The sequence below is a fragment of the Rhinatrema bivittatum genome, chromosome 5, assembly GCF_901001135.1.
Source record: "Rhinatrema bivittatum chromosome 5, aRhiBiv1.1, whole genome shotgun sequence".
NCBI lineage: Eukaryota > Metazoa > Chordata > Amphibia > Gymnophiona > Rhinatrematidae > Rhinatrema > Rhinatrema bivittatum.
Genome location: NC_042619.1, coordinates 114,580,454 through 114,598,700, shown reverse-complemented (window position 1 = coordinate 114,598,700; position 18,247 = coordinate 114,580,454). Strand labels below are relative to the sequence as shown.

Genomic DNA, 18,247 nt, shown 5'->3' with positions numbered 1-18,247 from the left:
ATTTTAGATATTTTGAGCCTGATACTTCACTTTCAATGCATATCCAGCATAGCTCTCTGCTTCAACGGTAGGGGAGAAGAAAAACTGATACTTCACGCATAGCTCTCTGCTTCAACGGCAGGGGAGAAGAAAAACTGATACTTCACGCATATCCAGCATAGCTCTCTGCTTCAACGGCAGGGGAGAAGAAAAACTGATACTTCACACATATCCAGCATAGCTCTCTGCTTCAACGGCAGGGGAGAAGAGAAAAGGATTCGCACTCACAAAGCGGGGAGTAGCTGGCTTGTTACAGCGGTTACTACCCCAAACCAAATAAGCCTGATACTTCACTTTCAATGCATATCCTGCTTCAACCGCAGGGGAGAAGAAAAACTGATACTTCACGCATATCCAGCATAGCTCTCTGCTTCAACGGCAGGGGAGAAGAAAAACTGATACTACACGCATATCCAGCATAGCTCCCTGCTTCAACGGCAGGGGAGAAGAAAAACAACCAATAAGGGCTGAATAACACAGTCTGGGTAAAACAAATAAACATGGGTGTAGCTTGCTTATTGCGGCGGTTACTACCCCTACTACCCCTAACTAATCAAGCTTGATATTTCACTTGGTTGCAGCTCCATCACTGCTCTCTACATTCATGGTGGGGGTGGAAGAGAAATAGAACCAAAGAGCTAAGAGAAACAGATAAGTATGAGAAAAAAATGTGAAGCTTGCTGGGCAGACTGGATGGGCCGTTTGGTCTTCTTCTGCCGTCATTTCTATGTTTCTATGTTTCTATATAAGAATTTCCCTAGAAATTCACTGTTAAGTGTCCCTTCCACTCGCTCTCCCTACTCCCCTGGCCACTTTGCCCTCTCAGGCCCCAACTCCTTCACCTGCCAGTATCTCTCCCCTCCACCTCTAGGCTCAACCCCTTCCACTCTATTGCCAGTCCCAGAGTTTGACCCCGTTCTCAGTACTGCCCCTCACACAGGCTCCCTCTGTCCCTCCCTCTCTCACACACATGCTCCCTCTCTATTATGTCAATTATTTTATGTTATCTTTGTGTTAGCTTATATTCTGTTTTTACTATGCACCATATTATATTCTTTATATTTCTTATTTGCACCCACTGAACCACCCTTACATTATGCCTTTGCCTTGTTTATCCCCTCTTTGCTGTCGCTCCCCCCCCCCCCCGTTCGCTGTATTTCTCTTAGTTCATTGTAAACCGATATGATGTACCCACGAATGTCGGTATAAAAAAGTTGTAAAATAAAATAATACACAAACACACCCCCTCATACAGGCTCCCTCACTCTCTCGCACACACACATCCCTTCATACAGGGCCCTCTCTCTTGTATACACACCCACACAAGCTCCCTTTCTCTCTCACACATACATCCTCAAACAGGCTACCTATGTCTCTCTCTCACGCACCCCTTCACACGGGCTCTGTCTCACACATACACAATCCCTTCACACAGGCTAGCACCCTCACATACACACGAGCTCCCAATCTCTTACACACATACACACTCCTTCACAATCTCCTCATATAGGCTCCCTCTCTCTGAAACCCACACTCAAGCATCCCCCTACCCACCTCTCTTACCTCCCATGCTCTCTCTCACACCCTCCTGCTCTCTCACCCTCCCTTCCCCTACACTCCCTCCCTTCATATAGGCTCCCACTCTATGAAACCCACACTCAAGCATACCCCCCGCCCCACACTCTTACCTCCCATGCTTTCTCTCACACCCCCTCTCCTTTCACACACACACACATTTTCTCTCACCAGGGCCTTTATCTTTGTCGCGAGCGGAGCACACTCCGTTCGCAGCACACAGGGGCCTTCCATCTTCGCTGCGAGCAGAGCACACTCCGTTTGCGGCACACGGGGTCCTTCCATCTTCGCTGCGAGCAGAGCACACTCCGTTCGTGGCACACGGGGGCCTTCCATCTTTGCCGTGAATGGACGACGTCCCGCAGCACAAGCGGGCCTTCTTCACGTGCTCCATTCCGGCATACCGGGGTCTCCTCTGCTATTTTCTGCGCAGAATTTGGCTATTTTGCGCAGAAAATGGCAATTCTGCGCGGGGGGGGGGGGGGGAATTCTGCACAAATTCTATGCTCCACAGTAACGCAGAATTCCTCCAGGACTAGAGCATGTACAAGTGAGCCATCGTAATCCCCAGCCTTACTGCGGCATGCATGATTGCTCCATCCTAAGGACTCAATTTACAAAACTGCTTGAAAGCAAACTTCAGGTCTTAAAAAAAGCTTAAACCCCTCCTACATTTCCACGACTTTAGAATGGTACTCCAAGCGATTATCTTTTCAAAAATCGACTACTGTAACTCTCTTCTCCTCGGACTTCTGGCTAACACCATCAAACCTCTACAGATGTTACAGAACTCAGCCGCCAGGATATTAACTAACACAAAAAAAAGGGATCACATCACACCCATCCTCCACAATCTCCATTGGCTTCCCATTAAATTCAGAATCCTCTATAAAATCCTTACCATAATCCTTACCATAATCCACAAGGATAACCTCTCCCCTCTGGAGCTGACCATCCAACTGTGTCCTCATACCTCCACCAGGCCTATCAGAAATGCTTATCAAGGCACGTTGTACACTCCTCCAGCAAAATCATCTCTAAGGAAACTAGCTCTATCTACAGCGGGCCCCCCTCAATGGAACGCATTCCCTCCAGACCTCCGACAAGATCCATGCCCCATATCATTCAAAAAAAAACTTAAAACGTTGCTTTTTAGACTAGCATTTCCTGATTGATCCCATCTTTTCAGGATCCTGCCCACACAAGACCTGCCAACCAGTCTTAATCATTCTTCCCACACAGTTATTATATTTCATTCCACCAGTGGCTCCTTGTTCCCTCCTAGCATCAGTATTCTAGTAATTCCTCCCAACTCCAGAATTTTAAGCAAGCTCTACAGCACAAAAATTGTTATCTAAAGACTTTTACGCACCGGTCAGCGTTTGGATCCACCGAGCCTGTCCTTCTACTGAAGTTCACGTTACGACTCTCACTACTACCCAAGTCCTATGGCTATCTAAAGCTCTACTCCTCCCATTCTCCGCTTGATCTGACATTACTCCCTCTGGTTCAGATATTGGTTAATTTATTATCTACGTAGCTTTTATTAAATATGTATTGAACGCTTATTTATTATATACTTATTGAACGCTTATTCACCCCCAGGTTTGTCTCTCAAAGGGCAACCTGAAGTCTTAGTCGCCCTGTTATTTGTACCATAGTGATGTTTATGCCCGTTTGTTCCATGTAACGTTCCTAGGCGATGTTAAGTTCACTGTTAACCAGATTGATCTATGTAATGCTCCCATGCGAAGTTATGTTTACTGTAAACCGGTGTGATTTGTACTCTATACAAGAATGTCGGTATATAAAAGTTAAAAATAAAATAAATAAATAAATGGAGGAGTTAGTTTTATAAAAGCCTACATAAATTTAACATCCCACAAGTTCTGTGGAAAATGTATGTTCATACTTTTAAAAATTGAAAATTATGCACATAAATGCAAATCCTGCTCAGACTTCGTCCTCCAAAATGCCTCTCCCTGATGTATTTAAAAATTCGTGCATACAGGGTAGGTGCATTGCATAATTTTATGCGCTGGACAATTTTCAAAAGGGCCATTTCTGTGAGTAAAGCAGAGTTGCTTAGCTGAAACAGGTGTTCTCCAAGGAGAGCAGGATGTTAGTCTTCACAAATGAGTGACATTTTCAGATGGAGCCTCGACACAGAAAACTTATGTCAAAGTTTCTCGAACTTTGACATGGCACACTCAGCACGCCCTAAACCACGCATCCACACAGGGTCCCTCTCCAGTCTTATAATATAGAATTATATATATATATAATTGAAAATTAGGAGAAACCCAACTCCGTGGGGTAGCAGGCAGGTTTCATGTGGACTAACATCCTGCTGTCCTTGGAGAACACCTGTTACAGGTAAGCAGCTCTGCTTTCACCAAGGACAAGCAGGATGGTAGTCCTCACACATGGGTGAATCCCTTGTTATAGGCTGCTCCCCAAACACAAAAAGGGGACCAACAGTCACCCAACCAGGTGTCTGTTGGTAACAGAGGGGGGAGACAGCTTGAAACCAAACAACGGGCCCTGGGGGTTGGGAGAGTTGGGTTCTACACCTCAAACAGGTTCCGAACCTACTGGCCGAACCTACTGTCGTGTCGGCCATCCCTATCCAGACAATTGTGCGATGTAAATGTATGGAGAGAACTCCACATCGCAGCTTTGCAGACCTCCTCCATAGGAAATGTTTGCAAGTGGGCCACCGATGCTGCCATGCCTCTGACAGAATGAGCCTTGACATGACCAAGATGCAGTCCACCTGGGCATAACAGAAGAAGATGCAATCTGCTAGCCAATTGGATAGTGTCTGTTTGGAAGTGGCAATGCCCAACCTATTCCTATCAAAAGAAATAAAAAGTTGGGTGGACCATCTATGGGCTTCTGTCCACTCTAGGTAGAAGGCTTAGGCTCACTTGCAGTCCAAACTGTGCATTGCGCATTTCCCTTGGTGCGAATGGGGCCTGGGAAAGAATGTTGACAGGACGATGGACTGGCTAAGATGAAAGTCTGCCACAACTTTAGGCAGGAATTTAGGGTGCATACGCAAGACCACGCTGTCATGATAAAACTTAGTGTAAGGTGGACAAGTCACTAAGGCCTGGAGCTCGCTGACCCTGCGTGAAGAGACCATCACCAAAAATATGATCTTCTGGGTCAGGAACTTCAGGTAACAGGTGTGCAGTGACTCAAAAGGAGCTTTCATCAACTGAGCTAACAGCAAGTTGTGGTCCCAAGACACAGCAGGAGGCCTTAGGGGAGACTTCAATTGAAGCAGGCCCCGCATGAACCATACAACTATAGGCAGTACAGAGATGGGCATACCATCTACACCAGTAGTTCTCAACAGGTGTGTCGCAAGGTCCTGGGAGGTGTATCGCAGGGCCAGTAGATGGCTGCCTCTTGCATTGGGCCTGATGGGAGGCTACTCTCACTTCCTTCTCTTCTTTCTGTCCCAGTGGGATTCTGTTTTCACCTTCACCCAGATCAGAGCGAGACATTGCCAGCTCCTGCTGTCATGGGCCTGATGGGACGCAAACATTATCTTTCCCTTCTGAGTGTGGGAGTGATGCTGCTGAAGATCTCTTCACCCTGTGGAGGGTGGGGGAAAGGAGGTTGGGGATGCTGGGAAGATGAAGGTGGAACGGAGAGGAAGTGTGGGGGCTTCTGAACAGGAAGGTGTGGGAAACAGGGGGTCAGGGTAGCTGGGCATGCAGGGAGATGGGATGAAGGGGATAGGGAGAGTCAAGCAGGAAAGAGAGGAAACACAGGGAAGAGGAAGTGGGGAGTCAGGAATGTGGGGCAGGGATATAAGTTTTGCGGATAATTGAAAAGGAGTAATTGGGAAAAGTGAAGGATAATGGAAGCATAGAATGGAAGTGATGGGGTGCAAAAGCCATAATATGTCAGTTTTGGGAATGTGCATTTCTTCTATCTTTGTACTTTGCTTAGCGTACGAGGAAATGTATTTCTGATTCTAGCTGTCCAGTTTTTCACTGCATACAGAATGGCTATTTGAGGTTTCCATTCCGGTTTCTGTCTCTACATTTGTTATTTGTGGTCTTTTATTCAGATCTGTATGTGTGACTGAGGTGAGGTATTTTACTAGTAGGTAGGGATCTGTATCAATCTTCTTTGTTGCATGTTCTCATTATCAATAGGACATGCATTGGTGCAGCACTGCTGCCTTTTCATAGGAAAGGCTATTGCTGTTTGATTTCTTGGAATTAGTGTTGCTGTGATGGAAGGTTTGCTACACATGTGCTGAGTTTTTTTTCAGGTTTTGTAATTTACAATGCGCCTAGTAGTAAGGGAGTTTGTGTATCAGTTACTAAGATAGCACCAGAATCAGAATATCTTTTTTATATAACGAGTTGTATTTGAAATATCCTAGTTCTGCTCTGCATCCATTGTTTGGGGAGGGGGTGAGCAGGGATGTACTCTTGTGGATGCAGAGTATATGTTTACATTTAGTTCTGTGATGGTCAAGTGTTCAGTGTGTCACGCCTGTATGCATTATCTGTCGCGTGTGTCCCAATAGAAAAAAGGTTAAGAACCACTGATCTACACCTTGCTGGTATGTGCCAACTGCACTGAGATGAACTCTAACAGGTGTAGAATGTATCAAGCAGTTTTTGTGTGGGACAGGAGAACCAATCTAGGGCCTTCTACTCAACTACACGGAAATCCTCCATAGGACTTTCCAGTGGAAGGTTTTCTAGAAGCCACCAGGACCCGAGACACATACGCTGAGAGATCGAGCAGTTGCAGAATTAACCTCTCAACATCCAGGCTGTGAGCGACAGGGCCTGAAGGTGGCTGAAGATTGGGATGCCACAACCTGCCTCTATCTTGCGTGATGAGATCTGGGGAAGCCCCAGACTGATCGGTCTCTGGATGGACAACTCCCATAGAGGTGGAAACCTAACCTGTCTCGGCTAATAAGGGACTATGAGGATCATAGTTCCGTTCCCTTGTCCTTGTGAAGCTTCAAAAGAGTCTTTGCTACTAAGGTAATCAGAGTATATGCATACAGAGGACTCTTGCCCCAATAACGGGCAAGGGCTTCAGAGGCTGGTTTGCAGTATGTATAGGGAGCAGAACCGAGACACCTTCCTCTTGCAAGGGGGCGTGAATAGCTCTACATCTGGATGCCCCCAGAGGCGGAATATCCAATTCACTACCCCCGGTCCAGGGACTACTCGTGAAGTCTGAAGGCTCGACTTAGCATGACTGCTACGACATTCTCTGTTCCGGCCAGGTATATAACCCTGAGCACCATCCCATGGGACAGGGCCTATGACCAGATCTGGACTGCTTCCTGACATGGGGATTCTACTCCTGGTACTTCCTGATTCCAAAGAGAACAGGGGGACTCCATCCCATCTTAAACCTAAGGGCCTTGAACAAATTTTTTAAAAAAGAAAGGTTCAAGATGGTTTCCCTAAGCACCTTGAGCCCCCTCTTGCAAATAGGGGACTGGCTATGCTCCCTGCTTGTTGACATAACACATAGCTCCCTGGTTGTTGACTTGGATCAGGACAATTTTGTTGGACAGCCAATCTCTGAAAATCCACATCGTGTACCTGATTGGCCAGAGCTCCAGGAAATTGATTTGGCAACAATTTTCCTGGGCAGACCAAAGACCCTGGGTGCTGAGCCAATCTACATGAGCTCACCAGCCGAGGGTGGACACATCCGTGGGTAGGACAATTTAAGTAGGAGGCCTTTGGAAAGAGATTCTTTGTTCCAGATATGAAAGTATCCACTACCAGGACGAGTCCTGGAGAGGTGGAGTGACTTGGATGCCATCCTGGAGGTTCTGCGTGGCCTGACACCACTGCAACCTCAGGGTCCATTGGCCCTGCGCATGTGTAATCATGCCAAGGAAGTGACACGGATGGTTGCGACTATGTGGCCCAACAGCCTCAACAAGTGCCAGGCTGACACCTGCTGGCTCTGCTGAATCTCTGCCGTGATGGTCGTCAAAGTAATGGCCCTTTGACAAGGCAGGAAGGCTTTGGCCTGAGCTGTGTCTAGCAGGGCTCCAATTAAGTATAACTGAGGTGACAAGCCGAGATGGGTTGTCGGGTAGTTAATGACGAACCCTAGCAACTCCAACACCTGGATGGTCAAGCGCATGGACCTGACGGCCCCTGCCTGAGATGTGCTCTTGACCAGCCAATCATCCAGATAGGGAAAAACATGCACCCCCAACCTGTAGTAGTGTGCTGCCACATGGCCAGCATTTTGTGAAGACTCATGGGGCTGACGCTAGCCCGAAAGGCAACACCCAGTACTGGAAGTCCTGTTTTCCCACCACAAATCAGAGATATTTGCTGTGACTGGGGAAGCTCTCGATATGAGTGCATGTGTCCTTTAGATCGAGGGAGCATAGCCAGTCCCCTATTTGGAAGAGGGGGATCAAGGTGCTCAGGGAAACCATCTTGAACCTTTCTTTTTTTTTTAAATTTGTTCAAGGCCCTTAGGTTTAAGATGGGATGGAGTCCTCCTGTTCTCTTTGGAATCAGGAAGTACCTGGACAGGATCCCCACTCTATGTGCCCTGGTGGGATAGGCTCAACCACTCTGGCTGTTAAGAGGGAGAACTCCCCTAACAGTACCTCCTGATGCGCTACCAACCCCCAAAATGAGTTCTGAGGACAATTTGGCGGGACACCCAATAGATTCAATTGGTATTCTTGATGGACAATGGGCAGAACCCACTGGTCCAAGGTTATACTGGGTCAGTGGTTCACAAAGAACAGCAGCCTGCCCCCTACCAGCGGGTTCAACATCCTGGGTACAGGCAACTGTGATATGTTCCCTATGGCCCAGTCAAAACTTCGTCCCTGGAGTTGACTGAGGCACTGGCTGGGGCTTGGAGGGTCTCTGCTGCCTGGGACAGCTGCAGGAGTCCTGATGTTGTTGATAAGAGCAAGAGGTGGGGGACAGCACTTTCTCTGACAAAGGACTTCCTCTGTCCTTATTTTATTTATTTATTTATTTAGGTTTTTTTTTTTATATACCGGCATTCATGATACAATCGCATCATGCTGGTTTACAGTTGAACAGGGGTGCATAATAAACTTCAAACTGGAACAGTAGTGCGAAAAAAAGCAGTTACAAATAACAAGGAAGATTGAACTGGGCGAAGAGAGAAATAACAGGAAAGAATAACGTCAGCTAGAGATAATTAAACATTGTTGATACTAAAATGACTATGTGATAAATGTTGGTGGGGTGAGAGATTAATTAGGGTCCGGGAATGCTTGCTTAAACAGCCAAGTCTGTTCTCGCAGGCCTCCTAGAAGAGGAGGACAGGTCTGGATTGTTGGCGGAGAGTTGTTGGAGGATTTCATGGTGGTCCCAGAGCTGGGCCACTGCGTCCCTCACTCTATCTCCGAAGAGATTCTCCCCAGTACATGGCATGTCAGCAAGTCATTCCTGTACCTCTGGTTGGAGATCCAAGATCCCCAGCCATCCATTCTGCGGGCACCGATTCCTGCTGCAGAGACCCTCTATGTCATGTTGAAAACATTGTAGGTCATTCAGACCTTTTGTTTTCAGCACTCCAGGCTCCTATAATCAGCGACATGAGGGTGTCCTGCTGCTGTTAAGGCAGCTGCTTGGTCGCCTCCTGCACCTGCTTCCAGATGTCCTGCTAGTACTGGCTCATGTAAAGCTGGTAGGAAGCAATGCAGGCAATAAGCATAACTCCTTGAAAGACTTTGCTCCCAAGAGCTTCCATCGCTCTGTGGTCCTTCCCCGGGGGGCACCGAGGAATGGGTCCAAGACCGCTTGGCTCTCTTGAAAGCAGATTTGACCTCCATCAACTGGTGAAGCAGCTGTTGCTTATTGATTCCGGAAGCCTTCAGGACAAGGTAAACTTGTCAGCCTTCTTATTCACAGAAGGCACTGTGAGGGAATGTTCCCATATCCTCAGCAACAGCTCCTTAAGTATCTTGCCACAATCTCCTTAAGAGGCTTCACGAACTGGAAGATTTATTTTATTTATTTATTTAGAATTTTTTTATATACCGATAGCCGTTTGCACATCATATTGGTTTACAAATAACTTGAAACGAAATTAGGCAGGAGCCTTTACATAGAACAAAAAACATTATAATACATGGGAAACATAGAAACATTAAAATGCATGGGGACATAGGAACGGGAACTATATTAATAGATTATGTAAAGAGAATAAACAGATTCATATATTTACACGAGCATTTAGCATTTTGTGCCTGGCATCCTCCTCCATCAGCAACTGAAATGGGATGGCTTCCACCATCACCCTCACAAATCCTGCGAAGATTAAATCCTCAGGTGGGTTCTTCCATCATTCTTCTGGAGGAGAAGGGTCTGAGAGAAGACCCTCAGAGGAAGACTCCAAGGTATCCTCCCCACAGGGATCCCAGGGACCCTCATCCTCACTGTAAGCCACAGGGGATGGGGCCCTAGGTGCTCGGCCTTCGTCCAGAGGTGCAGGCACCAACAAAGCTGGATGGGAGGCTATAGCCCTCGATGTCTCTGCCGACCTAGATGGAGCTTCCTCCTCCTTGGAACTGGCACCAACTACTGTATCAGTAGGGGGAGGCTTCAGTGCCCCACCAGATACCGATGGCATCCCAGGAACCGATGCCAGCTGGGTTGGTAATGCACCGATGAGCACACTGAGCTTCTCCAGCAGTGGTTGCAGGAAGGATGATACTGGATCTGGTGCTGTCGGTGCCACAGGACCAATGCTCTGCAGCACCAGTTCCACCACCAACTGGACTTGGCGCTCCAGCTCCTCCTCAAACATTGCCGATGCCAACACCGACTGGAAGGAAGGAGGGGTGGCCAGATCTTGGGAGCCGCAAAGCGGATCGGTGACTGGCAACATGACTGGTGGAGACCATCACGGACCTCCGATAGCAACAGAGGACTGGTGCTTGTCACAGGGTTGCTTCGGGGGCACTGTCGCATGAGCTGGTGCAATCCCGTGCTCGATACCATGCATCAATGGGAACTAGCGCTAATGCTTCTTCAGCTTTTCTTGATGCTCAGACTGGTCCTTGTCTAGTGCTGAGGCCAATTGCGAGGAACCAGACATCCTCGGCCTGGAGGAGATAGACTGTGGCCAGTCTCTGGTGTCCCTATCCATCAGTGGCACTGACAGACCCAATGTCGATGGCGCGCTGTCCATCGGTGCAGCCCCAAGGTCCATTGATGCTGATGCCAATGGCTCGGTCATCTTCAGCCCAAAGAGCTGTTCAATCTTGTCAAGCCGAAGTCAATGTCCCTTTGGGTCATCTGTGTGCATAAGCGGCAACCCCGGACGTCATGCGATGCCCCCAGGCAGAGGACACATATCTCATGACGGTCCCCAATGGACATGATCCTTGGGCACCAGGAGCATTGCCAAAAATCGGATGTGGCCATGACGGGATGAAACAAAAGGGCTACAAAATCAAAATCAATGGCGGTGGGCATGCATGGTCAGTGGGCACCGAAGCACCACTGTCATGGGGGAATCAACTGTGAAAGGAAACATACTAGAAGTGTCGAAAATCCTGACTCAGAGCACTTCGGGGAAGCACCTAGAGGGACCTGGCGCTGCAAACCGCGAGAAAAAACTGTAAGAAAAACAAAGTTTTCCAAGAGGCCAAAAAACAGCCAAGTGAATTCACTCACATTGCGATGCTTACAACTCCACAGAAAAAGAGAGACTGGAGAGGAACCCCAAGTGGACACGTAGATTAGGGAATGCTGGGTATGCGCAATGTGTCAAGTCAAAGTTCTATAAACTTTGACATAACTTTTCTGTGTTGGGGTTCCATCTGATTATGTCATCCATGTGTGAGGATTACCATCCCCTGCTTGTCCTCAGAGAAAACAATTATTTAACCATAAAAATCCCTTGAAAAGTACGCTCAGAATGAAAGCATCTTAAGAGCAAATTTTAAAAGCCCTACACATGGCAAAACTGGGAGATACCTATGTAACTCGGCTGCACATGGGCCGTGTGGATTTTAAAAGATTCGCAGCCACGCAGATAAAAAAGATTTGACAAAAAGGGGCAGGGCATGGTCTGCAACTGCAACCCATGAAGTCACTTATGCGCTCTAGCGTGTGCCAGGATCCCTCAATCGTGTAACTTGCTTCTGCTATGGACAGCGTGTAAGTAGTGAAATAAAAAAAAAGGGTAGTCCGAGAAAGTCAATACAAATTCTTGCATAGATCTTACATCGCTCCGGATGTAGCAGGATCAACGTCATGTCTGAAATGTAATGCCAATATCGCCACTTTTCTACATAACTTCTGGGACTATGTAGCCATTCAACGGTTTTGGGTTAAAATTTTGGATTATCTCGGTCGCCTTCTAGCACTGGATTTACCCATGGACCAAAGATGTGTCTACTGCACTTAATCCGAGAATCTTTTCCGGGAATTCGTCGCCAGGCACATCGTAGTTTGCTCTATAAAGCTCTTCTGTTAGCCAAACAAACAATCCTAGCACGGTGGCTGGATCGTGAACCCCCGAGCTTAGTACATTGGAGACTAAAATTACATAGATTGGTAGTATTTGAACAGCTATCGGCAAAGACGTCACCATCTCCAAAACGATATGCTCAGTTTTTGGAAACTTGGAATCCATATTTAATATCGTTAAATCCTCAGGCACGCAGCAAAATTCTGGATATCACAGTCTAATACCTGGACTCTCTCGTCTCTCACACACTGGTCAGGCCCTGAGTCCAGGCGTCATGTTGAGTAACAATTGAGAGATTTATTTCCACCAACATGAAGACTGGCCTTTTACCTGGCTCTAGATATTACAGCCTTTTCACACGCCATCTCAAGTTACTGCGAATCTTATGGTCTCGAACTGTTAGTGACTGATTTATATGCACAGGATAATTCCCTTTATGTCTCCTGGTTATTATTATTGTTCTTATTATTGTTCTTATTATTACTATTGTTATTATTATTACTACTATGAACGGACTTCATGACACACCACCGACCACTCAGATTGGTGAAGTTGGGGGGGGGGGAGGGGGGCGGTACGGGAGTCAGCTGATTCTAAGTTACTCAATCATATACTTGTGTTGTTCTTACTGTGTGTTGGATTTATATCTGAACTCTATCTCACTGTTCCCAGCACTGCCCGTCCTCCCATTGGGTGTATTTATCTGTGTCTACACATGAATAGTTTATTGTTGATCTGTTTTTACTTGAAAATTAAGAAATAAATATGTCAAAAAAAAAAAAGTGTAGTCAGCAGGGTTTTAGGGGTCAGGGTTAGTAGGGTAAAAGGGAAGCAAGTTAGGTATTTATTTATTTATTTATTTTTAGTTTTTATATACCGATGTTCCTGTATAATATACATATCACACCGGTTTACAAGGAAATCAAACTGACGCCTCAGTGGGCAGTTTACATTGAATTCAAGATAACAGATAATATGGGGGGGCAGAGGAACTTGGCGGAGGTTACAGAGATTAAGCATGAATAGCTAAATAGTGATAACTAAATATACAGTAAACTATGTACATAAGGTGATGGTGGGTCAGAGTCCAGGCTGATATTGTTTTCTTCCGGCTCTTAGATTTCCGGGAAAGCTTGTAGGTAGGGGTAGGGGGTTTAGGAAGTCCGCTCGTTTACTGGGGCGAACTGGGAGGGAACTGGGAAATAGGCCTATTGTGGTGCCACGCGTACCTGCTAAAATTTCTCCCCTTACGCAATTGAGACGGGATTTACGCAAACATTCGCGCTTCGATATAAAACAATGCATGCATGTACGCCCGGCTAGCCAATTTTATAACAAGCGAGCATAAACGTGCGCATGTTATAAAATCAGCGCGACCATGTGCGCGCGCCAACAAACACGCAGACATTTGCACCCATGCGCGGCTCTTAAAATCTACCTTTAAATGAGCAGGGTCCAAATCAATGTTTCCTCTCATTTTTTCCAGGCTGTGTGCAGATATTCTCTGCCTTTGGGCACATGAGCCCCCCTCTCCCCTCCCAAGAGGCTGTTTCTACCATAATGCCACTACTCCACCACCAAGGACCCAAGTTCTGTCTTTCTCCTTCATTCTCTCCATCTTTCTCTTCCCAGCTTCCATCTCCTCTCATCACTAACTCTTTTCACTTCTCCCAAGCTGTTCTCATATCTTTCAGCTCTCACCTACCTCTCCACAGAGGGTAATGGATGCATGGAATACCTCCCCATGGATACAAGGACAGTCTCTGAATTCAAGAAAACATGGGAGAAACACAGAGAATCTCTTAGGGAGTGATACAGATTGTAAAGCTGAATAGTTGGTGTGGATGGGCAGACTAAATAGGCCCTATGGTCTTTTTCTGCCATCATGTTTCTATGCTTCCATTTTTCCTCTCTCCTAGCCTTTCATTCCTTTTTTCTCCCCATCCCTTCATCTATACACCACCCATAATCCTTATAAATCCTCCATTTCCATTCTTAACCCTCACTACCAATAACCTCCTATTTCCCCCTTCCCCGACATCCACCCTTCTGCTACCTTCTAATATTGTATGACTTAATAGAAAGAGTCAGCATGTATTTAACAAAAGGACTTCTTCCTTACTAATCTATCAGAATTATTTGAAGGTATAAAAAAAACATGTAGATAAGGATGAGCCAGTTAACATGGTTGTACCTGGAGTTTCAGCAGCCACTTGAAAGATTCCCTCATTAAAGACTCCTCAAGAAACTGAAATGTCTAAGGAATTGCAGAAAGGACTTTTCAAGACTGGGAAACAAACTCTAAATGGCAGATACAATTTAATGTGGACAAATGTAAAGAAATGCATATAAGAAAAAAAACAATCCACTCAGGGAAAGGTCCTTGGAGCAGACGAAATCCTGAGCTCAGTGTGCAGCAATGGTGAGAAACATTATGAAGAAGAGATGATTGAAAGGATATGATAGAGGTATATAAAATCATGAGTGACATGGAACAAGTTAATAGGGATGATTATTTACCTTTTTAAATAGTAGTAGGACTAATTGTCATGCCAAGAAATTAACTGCTAGCAAATTTAAAACAAATAAGAGATTTTATTTTTCAGTCAATGCACAACCTGAGGAAGTTGTTACTGGAGGATGTAGTCAAGGCAGATAATATAGCTGGATTTAAAAAAAAAAGTTTGGACAAGTTTCTGGAGGACAGGTAGATTAGGAAAATGAGCCAGGTAGAGTGGATTGGGTCCACTCATTTGGATCTGCTGGGATTCCCAAGTGATCTGAATTGGTCACTATCAGAGACAGGATGCTGGGCTCAATGGACCATTAATCAGGTCACTCAGGGCCAGTGCTAACTCATTTGCTGCCCTTGGTGAACAATACTATGTTTCCCCCTCTTTGTTCTGTTTTTGTTTTGGTTTTTTTTGTTTTTTTAAAACATGAGGAGGTCCATATTCAGTAACTGTCCAGACAGCAAGGTTAGCCAGCTAAACTCATCTCGCTAACTTTGGAAGTATATTCAATAGTGCAGCGACACTACTGAATATAGCCAGCTATCTTAAATTTAGCCGGGTAACTTTATCTGGCTAACTTTAGCTCAGCTGTTTGGTGCAACCAGACTTAGCCAGATAAGTTATCTTCCCCAAAATGCCCCCGGAATGCTTCTAAGTTATCCAACTAAATTTTTGCCAGATAATAAGATGTCTGGCTAAACTTTAGACAGATTAAGTATCCAAATAATATTCATTTAGCCAGATAACTAGTGAGTTATCCAGCTAAATGTCTCTAAATATGGACCTCTTAGATTGTTTTTCCAAAAACCAAAATACAATAGAAACAGTCTTTGTCTACTACAGAACCTCTCACATTCTCTCTGTCTCACTTTTGCTCAGTCTCTGACCTGGGACCTCCTTCCCTGCCAAAAAAGCCCAGCCCTCTCTAGCTGGGCACTGACACCTACCCAAACTCATCGTTCCATATCCGTGAATGAAAAATGTCTAAATGGGGCAGGAGCTTCCCCCAGGTTCTCTTGGCCTGCCTGCTAATGTGTAAAAATGACATGACCAGCACGATTTTGTTGTACAGATGCACCTCCGTACTATTGTAATGCCTATTGGACGTGGGCTTGACCCACAGAAAGCCATGAGTAAAATGAATTAGCTACAATATAGTAAACTTTCCATAACAAAATAGCCATCACTCAAATAGTAACAATCCTATGAACATAAAGGCAACACAGTAAATATTACACCAGGCCCTAAAACAACAAAATACCTCTTACCAAGAAAACAGAACAAGCCAAGATGCAATACATCCCTACAGAGAAACTATATGCTAGCAGAAAACCTCACCTCAGTCATACATGCATAGGGACCTTCGGTTTCAGTTTTTATTTTATTTTCTCTGGTAATTTAAATGTTATAACAAAGAAAAAATATCAGTGGAACAATGGCTTTGTTATTACAAACAGGAGAAAAATCAGTGGACGTCATTTTTCTGCTGATATTTGTTTTGCTATAGAATTGAATTTGCCATGAAAATAAAATAAAAACTGAAAACAAAGGTTCCTATACATGGAGAACATAGATAGGACCCTCACTAAATACAGAATCCATAAAGTATAAATAGAAACACGCAAACACAATCTGAACTGGAAACCGCAACAAGCAAGACTCTGTCTGCAATGCAACGATAGAAAAACAGAAAACATTACTTTCCTCATAAAATATCAAACAATAAAATTGAGAAAAATAAATCATATTTCAAAACAGCTGAGGATTAAAACATCCAATAATTAAAAAAAAATAATTTTTTTTTAAATATCCCCAACACTAATAAAATATTTCAAAAACAGCAGACATATCAAACACCCCCCAATAATCAAAACTAATAAAAATGAAAATACCCTCACTCTCCATACCTGGGAACTTTTGATTTCCAGTCACCCTGAGATTGTCACTGATTAGTGAGTGAGGAGGTAGAACAGTGCTGCACAACTTTATTCTCTCACTCAAAAACACACATGCATATACACAAGTATGCTGTCTCGCTCTCTCACACACAAAACAAAGGCATGTCGTCTTGAGCTCTCTCTCACTCAAACACATGCACACACACAGGCATGCCTTCTTGTTCTCTCTCTAACATATACATACACACATAGGGGTAGATTTTCAGACGAGCGCGAACAGCCTACTTTTGTTTGTGCTCCAGGCGCAAACAAAAGTACGCTGGATTTTAGTAGATACGCGCGGAGCCGCGCGTATCCACTAAAATCCTGGATCGGCGCGCGCAAGGCTATCGATTTTGTATAGCCTGCGCGCGCCGAGCCGCGCTGCCTCCCCCCGTTCCCTCCAAGGCCGCTCCGAAATCGGAGCGGCCTCGGAGGGAACTTTCCTTTGCCCTCCCCTCACCTTACCCTCCCTTCCCCTACCTAACCCACCCCCCCGGCCCTGTCTACACCCCCCCCTTACCTTTGTCGGGGGATTTACGCCTCCCGGAGGGAGACGTAAATCCCCGCGCGCCAGCGGGCCTGCTGCGCGCCGGGCCGCGACCTGGGGGCGGGTACGGAGGGCGCGGCCACGCCCCCGGGCCGTAGCCACGCCCCGTACCCGCCCCCAAAACGCTGCCGACACGCCCCCGGAACGCCGCGACGACCGGGCCCGCCCCCGACACGCCCCCGACACGCCCCCCTCCGAGAACCCCGGGACTTACGCGAGTCCCGGGGCTCTGCGCGCGCCGGGAGGCCTATGTAAAATAGGCTTCCCGGCGCGCAGGGCCCTGCTCGCCTAAATCCGCCCGGTTTTGGGCGGATTTAGGCGAGCAGGGCTCTGAAAATCTACCCCATAGGCATGCTGTTTTGCTTTCTCTTTCACTCAAACATGTGCACATGCGCACACATAGGTATGTTGTCTTGTTTTCTCACTGAACCACGCACACAAATACAGGAATGCTGTCTTGCTCGCTCTCTCACTCAAACATGAGCATGTACAATTGCACACCATCTCTCTGTCTCTCTAACACATATAAGTAATCTGTTTTTCTCTCTCTATCATTCAAACACACATACACATAAGACTGGTGTCTCTCTCTCTCTCTCTCTCTCTCTCAAACATACACAGACAAGTATGCTCTCTTGCTCTCTCAGTCACTCAAATATGCCCAAACAAACACAGGCATGCTGTTTCGCTCTTTCTCACTCAAACATAAGGACACACACACAGGCATACCTCTTTTTCTCACTCCAATAACACACACACAAGCATGCTGTTTTGCTCTCACTCAAATACGTGCACATACACATATATGCTATCTCGCTCTCTGTCACCCAAAAATGCACCAACACACATAGTCATACTGTATCACACTCTCTCTCTCTCACTCAAACACATATAAACACACAGGCATGCTGTCTTGCTTTCTCTCTCACTCAAATACATGCATGCTGTCTTGCGCTCTCTCTTACTTAAACACATATGAGCACACACACAGGCATGCTATCTCACTCAAACATGCACACACACCCAGGTATGCTGTCTCAGTCTCTGTCTCACTCAAACACACACACACACACACAGAGGCATGCTCTCTCTCCAGGGCCTCTCTCACTTCTTCATTTCTTCAGACACTGGCACATTGA

General features: G+C 46.0%; 1 protein-coding gene across 1 annotated transcript in view; it reads right to left on the bottom strand.

Annotated features, from left to right (window-relative positions):
* Positions 1-18,247, bottom strand: part of COG6 (component of oligomeric golgi complex 6) — a 284,653-nt gene that overhangs the window by 116,070 nt on the left and 150,336 nt on the right. The gene's annotated exons all lie outside the window — the stretch shown is intronic.